Genomic DNA, 17111 nt, shown 5'->3' with positions numbered 1-17111 from the left:
TTTTTTGTAAAGGAAGAGGCTTCTTGAGGGGGGTGAACATGTGCAGAATGGGTATGAACAGGTGGGATGATGCTCAGCCAGATATTTTAGGCCAGGAGGTTATTCCCACAAAACTATCTGTGCTGGGTCTGGGGTTGCAGCTCAGTGATAGAGCGCTTACCTAGCACATGTGAAGCATTGGGTTCAATCATCAGTACCACATAAAAATAAATAAATAAAAGAAAGGTATTGTGTCCATCTGCAACTTTAAAAACAAAAACAACAACAAAGAACTATCTGTGCTTACTTATCTTTTATGTAGGAGTTCACTGAAGGGTGTCAAGGTGAACCCCTGGCTTGCAGAAAATGATCCAGCATTTGCAACTTAGTAAAGTACAACACCAATTAATTATATTTAGAACCTATGACTGGCAATTCTTAGATTGAGTCACCCAGACTTCTAAAGAAGAACACTCTTTCAAATGAATTTGGTTTTCTCAAATCGAAACCACCACGGGTACGTTGAACCACGTGTGGAAAGGAATGAGATAACAGAACACTGTCAGTTTCCCCAGGACATTGATTTTCTTTCTTTCTTTCCTTTTTTTTTTTTTTTTTTGGTGTTAGGGATAAACCCCATTCTGCCACTGGGCTATGTCCCCAGCCCTCTCAAGAGGCTGATTTTAAATACTCTTCTTACAAACAGGTACATCTCAATATGCTTGTTTTTCCTTCATTGAAACTGAAGTTTGACCTGGCAGATTCCAGTGTCTCTACATACATGATGCTTTCAGGAAGGATATTAACCGGAGCTTGGGTGAAGGGAGTATATTTTAGCCAATGCTAAGATACAAAAGTAAGAGAAGGTCCAGATACATGTTCTGCATTAGACAGGCGTCTCAAGGAGTACCATGTCTGTCCTGCTGAAGCCCACGCTGTGCTCTCTAGGCAGAGTAGGAGGGCAGGTTTGTTTGAGATGCAATCTTGAGGGTTCATGAGATTAGTAAAAAATAAAATTGGGGCAGTCGTAGAGTCTCTGCCCAGCATGAATGATGCCTTGGGTTAGATCCCTCAGCACTGGGAGAGGGAATTAACCTTAACTGGAACTTCAGAAACTGGAGATGCCAAGAAGGGTATAGCCTTTGAGTATCTGCTACCAAAACACCCTCCGTGAAATGACCCAGGCCCATGGTTTTAATCTGGGACTCTCTTGCCCTCATTCCTTATGTTCTTTTAAAACAGTAATGAATAAAACACCTGGCTTAAATTTCCAAGCCTAAATTTCCATCTTCATTCATTCTTTTGAGCAAAATGTTTCCAGGAGAGCCACCTCTAAATTATTCCCTGATTAGTGAGACATTAAAAATCATAAAGGCTCTTGCTTCTAAGGAGATTTGCAGACAGTGTTAAGCGGTTAGTTTTAAGCTCAAGGAGAGCCACGTGGACTTCCGGGCTTGTTAATGATTACTCTCAAAGGTGTTTCTTGTAAGCACTGGCAATAGATATCAGAACTCACTTTATTCATTTTCTCTGGCGGTAGAGAAAATAGAGTTGCACTTTATTGCTCGGTCAGAAGCTTTCTGTGTTTCTACAGTTTTCAGCCGGTTTCCACAATTTCACTTCATTCCAAGGAATCAGTCCTTCCCCAGGTGGAAGATAATTCCTGTTTAGCAGAGGACTGAGCCTGTCTTTCCCTTTGTGGATGACAACCTGTGAGCCATGGCTGCTGTTAGAGGGCTTTCAGGACATCCCTGTGGATGGAAAGAATCACCGCAGAGAGTAGGACACCACCTTAGAGAATGGCCCTCCAGAAAGACAGACCCAGGGGAAGAAGAAAAAGGTAAGAAAATTGAATCTGCTTGATAGCACTTCTCTATGTAACTTAAACAAAAGTCAAGAGATTAAAACAAAACTTCGCTTCGAGCTTTTTAAAAAAAGAAAGTGAAAGAAGGCAAGAACACTAATAGCTTTCAAAGCTTTACCCTTTTTTCCTACTTTCTCTAATTTCTGATCTGTCACCATGTTTCACAGTAGAGAAGGTCATTCTGTTGTTTTGCTCTATCTTGTCATTCAGCATCCAAAAACCTGACTCTATTGTCATTCTCTAGGGTGAGGGGGTTGTGAACCCTAGAACAGCTTTGCATAATGAAAGGCTGGCTGGGAAACAGCTAGAAGTTTCCAAGGTTCAGCCCAAGGCTGGCCAATTTCATTGCTCTGGGCCCAATACGAGGCGGAATATCATAGCGGAGGAGTGTGGCAGAGGTAAGATGTTCTGATCATGGTGGCCTGGAAGCAGAGAGCCCACAGATCAATTTTAAAAGAAACACATTAAGCAGCAAGTTTTCCAAATCAAATTGGTAGTTTGTGCACATCAAAAACTTACATGTTAAAGAGTCGGACACATTTCTGAATATTACTTGTCAAAGTCTAGTGATAAGATTTCACCCAATAAATACTTATTATTGATAAATATGTCCCCAGGCCCTTCTTAATTTTTAGAAATATAAAAATGAGTCAGATGTAGTCTTTGCCAAGAAGAGAAACAAAATAATAAAGGACATTTGAGTAATCTTTAAAAAAGCATTCTTTTGAAAATATGTCACTGTAGAGCAAACTCAAAGTTGGTTTATGAATAAGATCTTAAGCATTAGATGTATTTAAGACTTTTAGTGTCCTCATACTGAAACATTAAGACAGATCATCTATCCATCTATATTGGTATTCAATGTAACAGTCAACATTAAGTTGGTAATGTATAGCACTCTAATGTCAACTCTATTAAAAGAGCTCATCTTTATCAATGAAAACATGAAATATTTTTGTATTTTAGTGGTAGCTGACAAACTTTTTTTTTTTTTTTTTGGTACTGGGTTTGAACTCAGGTGCACTAGGCCACTGGGCCACATCCCCAGCCCTATTTTGTACTTTATTTAGACACAGGGTCTCACTGAGTTGCTTTGTGCCTCACTGTTGCTGAGGCTGGCTTTGAACTTGCGATTCTTCTGCCTCAGCCTCCTGAGCCACTGGGATTATAGTCATGAGCCACTGTTCCCGGCTCTAAACTAACTTTTAAGAAGCTTATTATGGGGGCTGGGGATGTGGCTCAAGCGGTAGCGCGCTCGCCTGGTATGCGTGCGACCCGGGTTCGATCCTCAGCACCACATACCAACAAAGATGTTGTGTCCGCCGAGAACTGAAAAATAAATATTAAAAAAAAATTCTCTAAAAAAAAAAAAAAGAAGCTTATTATGACTCATTGATTCGAGTTGATCTATAAAAATGAGCACTGATTAAATGTTCAGGTGGTTTGGAATGAAACTTGCTGAGAGATAACATCTTGTACAATAATTGGTTTTCAATGAACACCATACCTGAGTCTCCTTTGTAAATATTTACTTGTTCAAATAAAAGATAAATAAAAAAATTACTCATTCTTGTACTAAGAACAAGGAAGTCGTGAACATAAATCATTTGGTGGCACGGCAATGACAGACTTCAACTTCTGACGTCATCCTGGATGTTTATGTTCGGCTGCAGAAACACCAGAGTGTTACTGAGTCTGCTGCCTGACAAACTCTGGACTTCATTTGCAGGACCAAATAGTCCACTCTAGATGCAGAAATCGAGCCCAGGGAAGTGAAGGCAGTCATTAATGTTTGAGATCAAGAACATGCCCAGAGAAATGATTAGAATTCTTGAGTCCTTAACAAGCTGTTATGGCCCCTAGGTCTGGTTTTCCCCTAAATTAGATCATAGAACATAATTTTGACTGGAAGAGAAATCTTATTCTTTAAAGTTTATCCTCTACCTCAAAAATGCACACAGATCATTTATTACAGTACCAAAGTACCATGTGCCAAAGGGAAAATGTTTAAAAATTTTTCCCAAATACTAATCTTATCGGATTTAAGGTACAATGCAATCACTAGCTCTAGAGCTAAAATGTTTCGTATTTAAAAGTGAAGTTAAATAGTTTTTAGTTCCTGTTCAGGCTACAAAGGCTCTTACTAGTAATTTAGAGTGTGTCCTAAAAGACTACCAAGTCTCACACTTTAGCCAAGTCACTCTAGTAAGAGTAGGAATTTTAAAAATAAAAAAAAGTACTTATATAATTTAGTTGAGACTTCCAGAAAACACACAATCATCTTTTGTAATTCATGGTGACTGATTCATTAACAAGTTTCCAAAATGTTTTTCAAGGAATTGTTTCAGAATGTTCTCAAGTCAGAAGTCTAAAACCCTTCTGTGATGTTGCTTGTCCCCTACTTTGATGACAGAGTGGAGACGCTGAGCTGAGAACAGTCATTTCAGTCCTTTACTGTTTACTTCCTTTACTGTTTTTAAGAAACACGGTACATGCGTGTAATTCAGAATGAACATATTAACTTTTACAATGAGTCATAGAGAACTTACTTTGAAAATTTCTGCTGTCTAAAAAAGTGCATTTGACTTTTAACCCACTGTATTCTGATTTTGCCTGTGCTAAAATTACTTTCACATTTCTTGGGCGTTAAAACATGGGCCTCCTAGACAAAGGAGATCCAGAGGTTCAGAGATACCATGTCATGGAAAAGAGGACAGACTTATTTCTAAAAAAATAATGGGAGGGGCTGGGGATATAGCTTAGTTGGTAGAGTGCTTGTCTCACATGCACAAGGCCCTGAGTTCAATATCCAGCACCAACCCCCCCCAAAACAACAACAACAAAATAATAATAATGGGAGCTGAGTGTAGTGGTGTAGGCCTATAATCCTAGTCACTCCAGTGGCTGAGGCAGGAGGATTGCAAATTCAAGGCCAGACTCAACAACTTATCGAAGCCCTAAGCAACTTAGCGAGACTCTATCTCTAAATAAAATATAAAAATGGGCTGGGGATGTGGCTCAGTGGTTAAGCACTCCTGGGTTCAATCCCCAGTCTCCGCTCAAAAAGGGAAGAGTACAGTTCCAATGTTGAAATACTGGCACTTGTAAGATATTTAAATGGTTTATGGGAATAACAGGGCAGAAGCCTTTATCCCAAACACTTTGTGCATTCCAGTTCTGTTTTTCTATTCTAATATTTAATTTTTTAAAAATAGTGAACTGTTTAAAAAACGTGGAGAAGGAACACCTTTATCCATTTAAGAAATATGTGTGTAGAGTCTACTCCTTGCCAGTCAGTGATCTCCACGTTTGTGAAACATCAGCGAACCACACAGACAAAATTTCTGGCTTTATGGAGAAAATGTTCTAGCAGAAAAGACAGGCAACAAAGAATTATTGACGTCTCCAATAGACTGCAGGACCCTGTGCACAGACAAGGGGTGGAGTTTAGCTGCTCTTTGAAAGTGGGCAGGAAGACAGAATACGTGAGTTTAGTCACCTGGTGGCTGGGTAGATATGGTGAGGTGGCCAGGGAGCTCTGATGGCATCAGTATTCTCTGGGGGTAAAAGGAAAGGTGGTCAGTGGAAAGTGAAGAGGGGTAGGAGGTGTTAGAGAAACTCAAGGTGTGAAAATTTTCTTTAGTACAGGAAATGATGTAGCTCTCATAAATATCCACAGATACTAAAGGGACATTTTGCCACATTTTGTTCATATATATATTTTTTAAATAAAGAGCTACATAAATAGTCAAAGTAACTCTCCACTCATCATTTACCCCTCTCCCCTCCACAACACTGGTGTACACTCTCTTGAGGTGGGAGTACATGACAGCTCCAATTGGATTTGAGCTAGGCACAGTGGCACACACCTATAATCCAGTGACTTGGGAGGCTGAGGCAGGAGGATTGCAAGTTCCAAGCCAGCCTCAGTAATTTAGTGAGGCCTTAAGCCACTTAGGGAGACCCTGTCTCAAAATAAGAAATAAAAAGAGCTGAGTATGTGGCTCAGTGGTTAAATGCCCCTGGGTTCAATCCCTGGGCCTAAAAATAAATAGGACTTGAAACTGCTTATATCTCTGAGAAATTGAATTTAATAGATTCCCACTCATGCTTTAATTGCTTTTTTTAAAAAGGTAAAGCATACAGAATGTAGTATGTATCATTAATCATTTGTAAGTGTAGGTGTGCATCGCGTACATTCAATGTCATGTAACCATCGTCACTGCCGATGCTCAGAATTTCATCATCTCCTAACAAATGCTGCACCCATGAGACAATAACTAGGCTTCCCTCACCAATCCTTGGCAACCTCTTCTACTTTTGGTCTCCATGAATTTGCTTACTTCAATAAATGGAATCAAGCAATCTCTTTGTCCTTCTTGTTCTCTAGCTTTTTTAATTCAGCGTAACATTTTCCAGGTCTGTTTATGTTGCTGAATACATAGCCATTTTATTCCTTTTTTTTTTATGGCAGGATGATATTTGTCCCAGTCTTTAAGGATCATAAAAACTTACAATGGTCACAGCATAGGTACAGGAGTGCCAAGGACCCCAAACACATGGTGACATTCTCTTTTTCTTCAATATTTTCCATTGTCCCTAAGCACAAAATCATTCTGTGTGAATTCTTTTTGAGGCATTTCGTGAGCATCATCTGTAAGCCACACGGAACGTCATATGCTAAGGCAGGATCACGCTCAGGAAGACAAGAGCCTGGAAGGCTGCCAGCCTCCCTGCTCCGAGGCTGTTCTTGCTACAAATGGTCTCTGCTGGGCCGAACAGGGCAGGTGCAGAGGGAAACGCAACTGGATATCAAGGCAGCTGCTGCTTGTGACCGGAAATAGGGCCTGCCCTAGCAGGGGGTGGAGAAGAAACATCTTGGGTTGTGTATTCCATAATTTCCCTCCTTGGGAAGAAATGGCCTTAAAAACGGCAGAGAACAAGAATGGCAATGATTGCATTTTGCAGAGCTTTGGCATTCTGTGCTGTGGTGACTTCTTTTAGTTTGAAAGACTTGGATTCTGTAATAACAAAATTTAAAGTTTGGTCTTTTTTTTTTTTTTTTTTGGTACTGGGGATTGAACCCAGAGGTGCTTAACTACTGAGCCACACCCCCAGTCCTTTTTTGTATCTTATTTAAAAACAGGGTCACCCTGAGTCACTTAGGGCCTTGCTAAGTTGCTGAGACTTGGTTTGAACTCACGATCCTCCTTCCTCAGTCTCCTGAGCCACTGGGATTACAGACAGGCCTGAGCCACCATGCCCATCTAAAGTTTGGTCATTTTATCTCAAAAATTGTCAAGTTTTAGAGGAGTTCTTCCCCCTGAAGAACTAATGCTTTAAAAATATATTCTAAAATTCTTACAACGCACAGTGTTATTTTTGTAATGAGAAAAATATTAAGACTCACTTTTGTTCTTGTAGCTAAATTTACAGTTATGTAGGGTTTCAATGCAGGAGCCTGTCCTATTTCTTCTTCTGTGGAGTAGTATACCAAGGACAGAAGAAAACTTTTTTGTGTGTGTGTGCTAAGTATATGTCATTGCCCAAGTACACTGTTTATGTAAATCTTTATTTAGTTTTTGTAACTGTTCTGTGAATTCGGAATATCGTGTTCATTATTCTCATCTTCTAAATGAGCAAACTGAGGACTGGCGAAGGTGACGACATCAGTAGCAGAACCACGGCTCAAGCCCAGCATTGTGAAATGACAGTGACCTTTTTCACGGTCACGGCACTGATTCAGATTATCAAGAAGAGGTTCAAGACAGAAGAGTGACTGGAAACCATCTTGTTCAGCGTCTTGTCTTACAAATCTGGAGACGGGCTGAGTGCGCTCCACCCTGCTGGTTAATTGCAGGGCGAGAGCTGGCATGGTGTCTCCAGTGACAGAAGACCCACGTGTCTCCCTACGAGACTGTTGTGGTTTCTTGAAGACTGCTTTTTTTTTTTTTTTTTTTTAAAGAGAGAGTGAGAGAGAGAATTTTTTAATATTTATTTTTTAGTTCTTGGCGGACACAACATCTTTGTTGGTATGTGGTGCTGAGGATCGAACCCAGGCCGCACGCATGCCAGGCGAGCGCGCTACCGCTTGAGCCACATCCCCAGCCCTTGAAGACTGCTTTATATCCAATGGCTTTGCAAAGAAAATTTCTCTGGAACAACAACAAAAAACACCATCAAATAAATTAATAAATAAACACAAAGAGCATGCTGGGAGGTGAGACAATCCTACAATCACACCTTTTCTAGAGGGTGGAAGAATGGCTTGATAATTCAAGGCATTTGTTCATTTTGCAACTATATTCAATCAGAAGAACTTTCACTACCCCCCCCCCCATCTCCGAGTTCCTTGACTCCCCCCCCCCGCCCCCCCCCCGCCCCTCCCCTCCTGGTTCTCGAGGCTGCCTGTTGGTAGTGAAACCTCCCATCCTACAGGCAATGCCTGGGTTTGGATGATGGACTTATCTCATTTGAAAAATCCAGAGAGCTTCTTGGACGTGCTAGAGATAAAGCAGAATCCCAAAGCAAGAACTAAAGCAAATAACCCTTAGTTCTGTGGTTGCATGTGACAATCAGAGCTGTTGTTTGAATTGGGTACTAAGAGCAGTACCCAGGTATCCTTAGTTATTTTTTTCCATATTTAGTATGACCATTCAGTGCTTTTATTTATTTATTTTTCCTTTTGGTACCAGGGATTGAACCTAAGGGTGCTTAACCACTGAACCACATCCCCAGCCATTTTCTGTATTTTATTTGGAGTCAGTGTATCACTGAGTTGCTTAGGGCCTTGCTAGGTTGCTGAGGCTGGCTTTGAACTCTCAATCCTCCTGCCTCTGCCTCCTGAGCTGCTAGGATTACTGGCATGCACCACCGTGCCTGGCTTGCCATCCAGTGCATTTTAAATTTATTTTTAGTCTCCAGTTGGCTTTGTTAGTTCCCCCGTAGCTGCTGCTGTATTTGAGGGCCTTGAGGTGGTGGTGGGCAAGGATGCTGCACTCAGCATCTCCTTAGGTCTGCCTGGATTCGTGCTCAAACTCTGGTGGTCAAGGCACTTTCAATAATTCTCTGTGATATTCAAGAGGCCCTGTTTTACTGAGAGGACACACTGAAGTGGGGCATCAGAGACTGGGGTGGCTGATTTTGCTGTTGCAAAGTAACAGCAGAAGCTCCCAGAGCTTGGTTCTGCAGGAGAGTGTGGCTGGAACCAGACAAGGTCTTGCAACTCACAGTGAGAAAGACGGCAGAGCTCCTCCTGACTCGGCAAGAGGCACAACCCTGGAGAAAACATGCCTGGGCATGGGCAGCGTGGTGCTTTCATCCCCGGAGCAGAAAACCTTTTGTAGCAAAACCTCAGTTCACAGGAAGTCCCGTCGTCCAGACTCTCCATGGGCCAGCGAGTCTTGTCACCGCTCACGCTTCTCAGATAATTGCACTTAATGTTCCTGCTGCTACAAAAACGGTGCCCAATTTGTGTCTGCTTCCAGAAAGTAGAAGACATCATTTAATATAGATTCCTGCATGTATTTACTTGCAGATTTCCTTTGACCATTCTTATAATTAATATCCCTTTACCTTAATCACATTCTCTATTTTTATCTTACAGCATTTGTATACAGTGCATTTCCATAAATGGCTTCAAGTTCCTTTTAAAACAACAGAACGAAACAAAAGAAGAAGAAGAAGAAGAAGAAGAAGCCAGGCATCATGGTGCATGCCTATAACCACAGTGACTCCAGAGGCTGAGGCAGGAGGATGGCAAGTTTGAGGCCAGCCTCAGCAACTTAGCAAACTTAGCAAGACCCTAAGCAACGTAGGGCCTGTCTCAATGTAAAAAATAAAAAGCACCGAGAGTATGTTTTAGTAGTAAAGCGTTTCCAAGATAAATTTTCAAGTACCCCCCCAAAATAATAATAATAATAATAATAATAATAATAATAATAATAATAATAATAATAAATACATATTTCTGCCAAACATGGCCTTCTTAAGAGGCCTACAAAAGATTTTTTTTTTTTTTTTTTGGTGGTGCTGTGGATGGAACCCAGGGCCTCATATGTGGTAGGTAGGCGCTCTATCACTGAACTGTATTCCGGTCATTTGTTTATTTCTGATTGCTGATTCCTGTTATCTATGGGTCACTATGAGTTCATGGAGCCTTGTATAACACCACTACTATTTTGTCCTGTTGCATCTGAAACCCAGCCCCCTCTTTTTTTTTGCAAGAATATGTCCTCATTGTCTCTTCTCTATCTCAGCCCCATCTAGCTATTGCCTCTGGGTAGAAGGCTTGAGGAATGTCTTATTCTATCTCCATATCTTTGAAAGATATCTTCTTGTAAATGTATCTTTTTAAAATGCATCTTCTAAATATTCTGGAAGCTATCCTTATTTATTTATTTTTCTCTGGTGCTAATTTTGCTCAGCTGTTTTTATTTCTCTATCAGCCAATGGCAATATTAATTTTAATTTTATCTATCTATCTATCTATCTATCTATCTATCTATCTATCTATCTATACCTGGGATTAAACTCAGGGGCACTTAACCACTGGGCCATATCCCTAGCCCTGTTTTGTATTTTATTTAGAGATAGGGTCTCACTGAGTTGCTTAGCACCTTGCAGTTGCTGAGGCTGGCTTTGAACTTGGGATTCTCCTGCCTCAGTCTCCTGAGCCACTGGGATTACAGGTGTGCACCACCACACCCGGCTAGTTTTATTTATTTATGAAACCGGGTCTCTCTTTGTTGTTTTTGGTGGGACCTGGACTCTGGATCCTACTGCCTCTGCTTCCTGAGTAGTTTGGATCACAGGTGTGCACCACTGTGCCTGGTTTTCTGTTTTAAAAAGGGACAATGTTAATGAACAATTTGTAGCTTTTAGTATAGTTGCAGTTGTGCAGTCATCACTACTATCTGATTTCAGAACCTGTTCACACTCATTGAGAAACCTCACACTCATTATTGGTCACTGGGCTTCCCTCTTGCCCAGCTCCTGGAAACCATTAATCTGCTTTCTGTCCCTCTAGATCTGCCTGTTGTAGGTGTTCTGTTACCTAGTTACACATGGTCTCTGGTGACTAGCTTTCTTCACTTAGCACGTTTCCAAGGTTCATCGGTTCATCGTGTGGAGTATGCATCCTTACTTCATTCCTTTTTATGTTCAAACAATATTTCATCATTTATACCACATTTGTTTATCTGGTCAACACTTGATGGACAGTGAGGATTGTTTTCTTATTAATAAATTCTCCTGCCACCTTGACTTTCTCACTTCAATGCATCATCTGCACTATGTTCAGAAATATCTTCCTGAATGGTGCTGACCTCAGAAGGCTACCAAGGTTCCAACTACAGAAAGAAGTCTCCTCTCCACCTCATTTTAGGCCCATTGTGTCCTTCCACAGATTCCCTGTGTGGATGAGCTCCAGGGCCACGCTCCATCCCCAGCTTGGGCCTCTGCTCTGACTGGACACCCTCCTCCTTCCAAATGGTGACCTCCTTCTGGCATTCCCTTGGAAACCTTCCCCAAGGCCTGCAGAGAGAAGACCATGCCTCAGCACTTTCTACCTTCTCCTTTGTTAAAATACTTAACAATCCCAGCCAGGCACAGCGGCTGTCACCCCAGCAACTGGGGAGGGTGCGGCAGGTGGAGTTGCAAGTTTAAGGCCAGTGAAGGCAATTTAGTGAGGCCTTCAGCAACTTAGGGAGATTTGTCAAAAAAAAAAAAAAAAAAGCCAGAGATGTAACTCAGTGCTAAAGCACCCCTGAGTTCAATCCCCTGAAAACAACAGCAAGAAAAATCTTACAATACTGGATGACAATCATTTACCCTTAATTTCTTTTGCAGAGTGCAGGAGCCCTTAGTAGAGCATCACATTTCTTACCTTTCCCTTTTCTATGCTTTTGCCATGATTGACTCAAAGAAGTTGTCCCCACAGTGATGGGTTCATTATCATTAACATGCCCACCTTTGCTTAGCTGGACTTTGAAACTGTTATGGAGCAATTTAATGTTCCTGTTGCTCAAATTTTCCACTTGGGAATGAAGCCATGATTTTCAGACTGGTGCTCACCCTTCCCTAGGAAAGAACTATCTGATACTGTGTCTGGGGCCCTCACCCTGCAGAGGACAACAGCCCTTCACATACATTGTCTTCTTAGCATCTCACTGTGTCCCTGCACCTGGCAAGGATTGCTGTCCGTGTTAAAAACAATTTGAATGTTTTACAAAGACTCATATTTCTCTTCTTAGCAACCCTGAGGGGTGTGTGTGTGGGGAAACTCTGTCAGGTAGGTACTATTATTATAATACCCATTTTACAGATGAGGAGACCGGGGCACTGGGCATTGAAATAAATTGCATCAAATTCTACAGAACTTAGTCTGGCTGAGCGGCTGTACTTTTAAACACTATGTAAATTTTCTCTTTGAAATAAGAGCAAAATAAAGACAAGACCTATTCACTTTATTATAATATTCTGCTACAAATATATGTGTGTGTGTGTGTGTGTGTGTGTGTGTGTATGTGTGTGTGTGTGTGTGTGTTTGTGTGTTTGAGGGGTGGGTGGGTAGGTGATACTCGGGTTGGAACCCAGGACCACTTTACCACTGGGCTATATCCCCAGCCCTTTTTACTTTTTATTTTTGAGACAGGGTCTACTAAGTTGCCCAGGCTAGCCTTGAACTTGCCATCCTCCTGGCTCAGCCTCCAGAGTATCTGATTACAGATGTGGGCCACCACACCCACATACCATCATACTTTGGAAGATGACATTTTTGAGGGGTATCTGGGTTTCTGATCCTAAAAGAGAGGGGATTTTAATTAACTATAACCATCTGTAGAGAATTCCATCTTCCTGTAACCCAACTTGTCTATGGCTGAGCTTGTTAGACTAGTTGTTAGACTATTTCCCTTTTCTTTGGCTTTCTTATTCAGTCACAACGATTAGAAAACACATTTGACCAAAAAAACGAATATCCCTCAAGCCTCTTTGAGTGCTACTACCCTTGTTTTGCTCAGATAACAAAGTCACTTTCAAGACCTTAAGTAAACAAACAGCATCTCAAATGACTCCACACTCACTGCGGGTGGGGGTGGGGGTGGGGGGTGGTGGTGGGGGGTGGGGAAGGGGGGAAGGGAAATGGTCTTGAATGTGAAGAAAAGCAAAGATTAGATTAGATCTTGCAGTCCTAGAGCATAAAAGGGATTTTAAAAAGCATCTTATTTAAAGAATTGAAAATAAATACAAAGTTATGGTGCTATCTGCAATGACTGTAATTATATGGAAGTTTCATGTATTCGTGAATAATTCCCAGTTACCTTTCATGAGATGTTGGAAAAATGCATCATATCTTTTATTTGCCTCTGTAAAGGCTTTAGCTTCCTGAATCAGATTCAGGACTCTGGATGTTAGCTTCACTGATGATCAAATGACAATTTTTTCATAGAATCTGAATTGATCCAAACCAAATGATATAAGTATAATGAAGAATATGAAAGAAAACCTTTTTCTATATAAAGATACATTACCTCCCCCCCACCCCGCCCCTTGTAGCAACCTTAAAGCCATATATTAAAAACTGCATGCCTCGATGGGCACAGTGGCACATGCCTGTCATCCCAGCCACTGGGGAGGCTGAGGTGAGAGGATGGAAAGTTTCAGGCCAGCCTCAGCAACTTAGTGAGGCCCTGTCTCAAAATAAAAAGAGTCTGGCGGTGTAATTCAGTGGTAAAGCACCCCTGGGTTCAATCTCCAGTACCAGGAAAAAAACAAATTGAATGTAATCTTCCCTTGGCTTGACAGCTTTGTTTCAGGAAAGTCAAATGACCCTTGAGAGTAATATCTGTTTATTTCTCCTTCTCTTCCTTCTCCTCCTTCTTTTTTGATTGGAAAAGTTAAAAGAGAGAAAGAAAGAAAAAAAAGGGAAACCAATTTAGCAAGGATTAGCACATACAGAAAAAACTGACCTTTTGTCATTTCTCTTATTAAATTAATAATACGACTGCTAGTGTTGAAATCCCCTGAACTCCTCTCGGTCCCGTTTCCCTTCATTCTTCCCCGGAGGCCACCCACGTGATGGTTTATTATGTTGGTGCATGCTTTTAATTTTGCTATAAACATATTCTTTATGAATAGCATACAAGTACTGTTTGGGCATGTTTGCAAGTTTATAGAAATGGCATTGCATCTTGTCATGGTCAGATTGAACTACTTGATCTCTGGGGAAAGGAGAGGATGGAATTTCCTTAAATTACAACCCCTTGTTTGGGAGACTGTTCTCTTGAGTAAATTTTAATCATTGGAACAATCCAAGCAGCAAATCTGTATTGCAGAGGAGAATTCTGAGATGAACACTTTTGCCTTGGTGACTTTATGAAGTTCTGCTAGAAAATGACACTGCCTTGTGGTTAACTCTTACCTAACGGGAAAGCTTGCTTTCAAAACATTTCTGACATGAGATTATTCTGGAAACTGACTTCTGTTGCTATCAAAATCTTCAGGTGACCAGCATGAATAAATAGATACATGCTATGTCTTAAATCCTGGGATACAAGATGTTATTGTATGTAGTCAGTTTTAACTATTCAAGTATAGGTTTCTTATGTAGTGTGACAAATGTTCTGTAAATAACATACAAAATGCAAATTAGTCACGGTAGTTATAAATTCATCTTTTTTTTTAACATGGAAAAAATTAGTGGTGGTCAAAAACACACAAGAATTAAAAATTCTTCAAAGGTATGTTATATATATATATATATATATATATATATATATATAAAACTTATTTTTCAGTTGTAGTTGAATACCTTTATTTTATTTATTTATTTTTATGTGGTGCTGAGGGTGGAACCCAACACCCCGCATGTGCTAGTTGAGCACTCTACTGCTGAGCCACAACCCCAGCCCCGATATTTGGATCTTAATGAAGACTCCAAGAGTACTATGAAAAAGAGTTGAGTACCTGAGGAATTAGAATGTAATATCTTTTCCCATTAAGCGGATTTTAATGGTGGTTGGTGTGCATAAATCAGTAGTCTACTGCCACCTTGTGACTAAAATACTCAACTACATTGTTAAGGAGTAAAAACTATTCATTCAGTATCCAACATTCATTGTAACTGGATTGAGGGCTTCTGCTCATGGAGAGGTCATCTGTCCCAGTTTTCCTGGGACTGAGGGGCCTCCCTGGACCAGAGATCTACATTAAGCCAGGAGAGCCTTGGTCAAACAAGGACCTGTTGACACCTTAACCTACTAGATAGGGCAGCATCTAGGCACTCAAGGGACACAATGAATAAGCTGCACAAGGTCAGGGTACTCAGAGAATGTGTGTTATTGTCGGGGAGACGAACTATAAATAATCACGTGAAACACCAGCTAGCCTTGGGGCATACAGGGGACTAAAGTAGGTTAACGGGAAGAGTCAGGGCTATTTAGGGTAGAATGCTGGTTATGTGGGAGGTGGCATCAAAGCTGAGAGAGGAATGGTATGCAAGAGCAGGTCTTTTTAAAAAAAAACATTTTGTTAGTTGTTGATGGAACTTTATTTATTTATATGCAGTGCTGAGAATCGAACCCAGTGCTTCATACGTGCTAGGCAAGTGCTCTACCTCTGAGTCACAACCCCAGCCCCAAGAGTGGGTCTTATGATTCTGGGACAAAAATACAAAATAAAAGTACTTCACATTGAAAAACAGATCTAAGGTTACATAAATACATAAATAGATTTATTTTTCCTTTCTAGGCAAGTAAGTAGTCTTATGTTTGTTCTTTTTAGGCTGAGATCACAGAAACCCAATAATTAACCTCTATGGCTAAAGGGGGAGAGGCAGGAGGACCTGTTCCTTTCTCTCTCTCTCTCTTTTTTTTTTTTTTGTTTTATTTTCCTGTTTAGACGAGCTAGAGAGGCTGGGAAGCCAACCAGGCCTAGTCCACATGACTTGGGTCACAGTTTAGTCATATTGATTCCCATCTGGCCCTCCGCTGAGACCAGAGGAGGCTGGCCTCTCCTTGGCAGTCCTCTTCCTGTGGTGAGAGTCGGCAGCCCCTTCTGGGGTGAATGGGAAAAGACCTAAAAGGGACTTTTCTCTCTCAATCCCTCCAGAACGTGCATCAGCCACCAAAGGAGCACCAAGGAGATGAGATGCGTGGATGTTTTTTTCTAGTTTGGAATCAGAGCATGGTGTGACCGTGGTGTAAAGAAGCTGCCTGGAAAACACCAGCTTTGTTTTAAGCAAAATATTTGGTTTACTTTATAATTTATAAAGAGTTAAACTTTTGGAGGATTCTATGAATTTTGACAAGTATATAACTGTGTAACCAAAATACAGAGAAGTGCCATCACCCCCAAATGCTATTATCTGACCCTTTGCATGTTTAATTTTTTAAATTTTTTATTTTTATTTTTTGGACTGGGAATTGAACCCAGGGGCACTTTACTGTGAGCTACATTCCCAGGCCTTTTTATGTTTTAATTTTGAGACAAGGTCTCACTGAGTTGCTTGGGACTTCACTAAATTGCTGGGGCTGACCTTCCTGCTTCAGCCTTCAGTCACTGGGATTACAGGCGTGCAACAAGATGCCCAGCTACGTATGGAATCTTAAAGGAGACTGTATTTGTATTTATTCTGAGGCCCTTGATTTACATGAAGTGGGTGAATCTGAAGAAAAAAAAATTCCATCTTAGAAAGATAAACCGGTCATGGTCTAATACCAGTAGAAGAAATCCTTTTTCCTATGAGCTGCCCAGTACTCTACAGCCGCCTGCATTGTCACCACAGATGTTTCCTGTGTCCAGCAACATTAGGGCTGCTCTTTGATTTAACTTCTTGCTTACTCTATAGGACTTCAGCTGTCTTTTTTAGGTTTCTTCCATTCTTCCTCATACAACGGCTATTAGTTCCCTCATTATTTTTACTGATGTTTTAAATGGCTACACCAGCTTTTAAAACATGGTGTCTAGAACAAGATACAAGGCCCCAGAGGCTGATACGGTTGCTGTTGACCTAGTATGCACAAGCTTTCCTCCTTCTGGATCCTAACACCTTTTCTTTTCTGTTTGTGTGTTTTGGTGCTGGGGATTGAACCCAGGGACTCCCCACGGTAAGCAGGTGCTCTACCTCTGAGCCACACCCCCAGCACGGCTGTTTCCTTTTCTTAGCTCGTAGTTCACTGTTTCCTGACAATGAGTAAGTGTTCTGGTTAAGCAAATTAAAAACATCTAACACATGGCTGCCAATTCATTCAGTCCTCTTCGTTATGTA

General features: G+C 41.0%; 1 long non-coding RNA gene across 1 annotated transcript; it reads left to right on the top strand.

Annotated features, from left to right (window-relative positions):
* The first annotated feature begins 1490 nt into the window (after positions 1–1490).
* LOC144370104 (uncharacterized) lies at positions 1491–9714 on the top strand. Its single transcript, XR_013430045.1, has 2 exons — positions 1491–1819; positions 9450–9714. It is a non-coding gene; the product is annotated as an uncharacterized LOC144370104 (long non-coding RNA).
* The last annotated feature ends 7397 nt before the right edge of the window (positions 9715–17111 follow it).

The sequence above is a fragment of the Ictidomys tridecemlineatus genome, chromosome 13 (genome assembly GCF_052094955.1).
Source record: "Ictidomys tridecemlineatus isolate mIctTri1 chromosome 13, mIctTri1.hap1, whole genome shotgun sequence".
Lineage (NCBI taxonomy): Eukaryota > Metazoa > Chordata > Mammalia > Rodentia > Sciuridae > Ictidomys > Ictidomys tridecemlineatus.
This window is presented reverse-complemented; position numbering and strand designations above follow the sequence as displayed.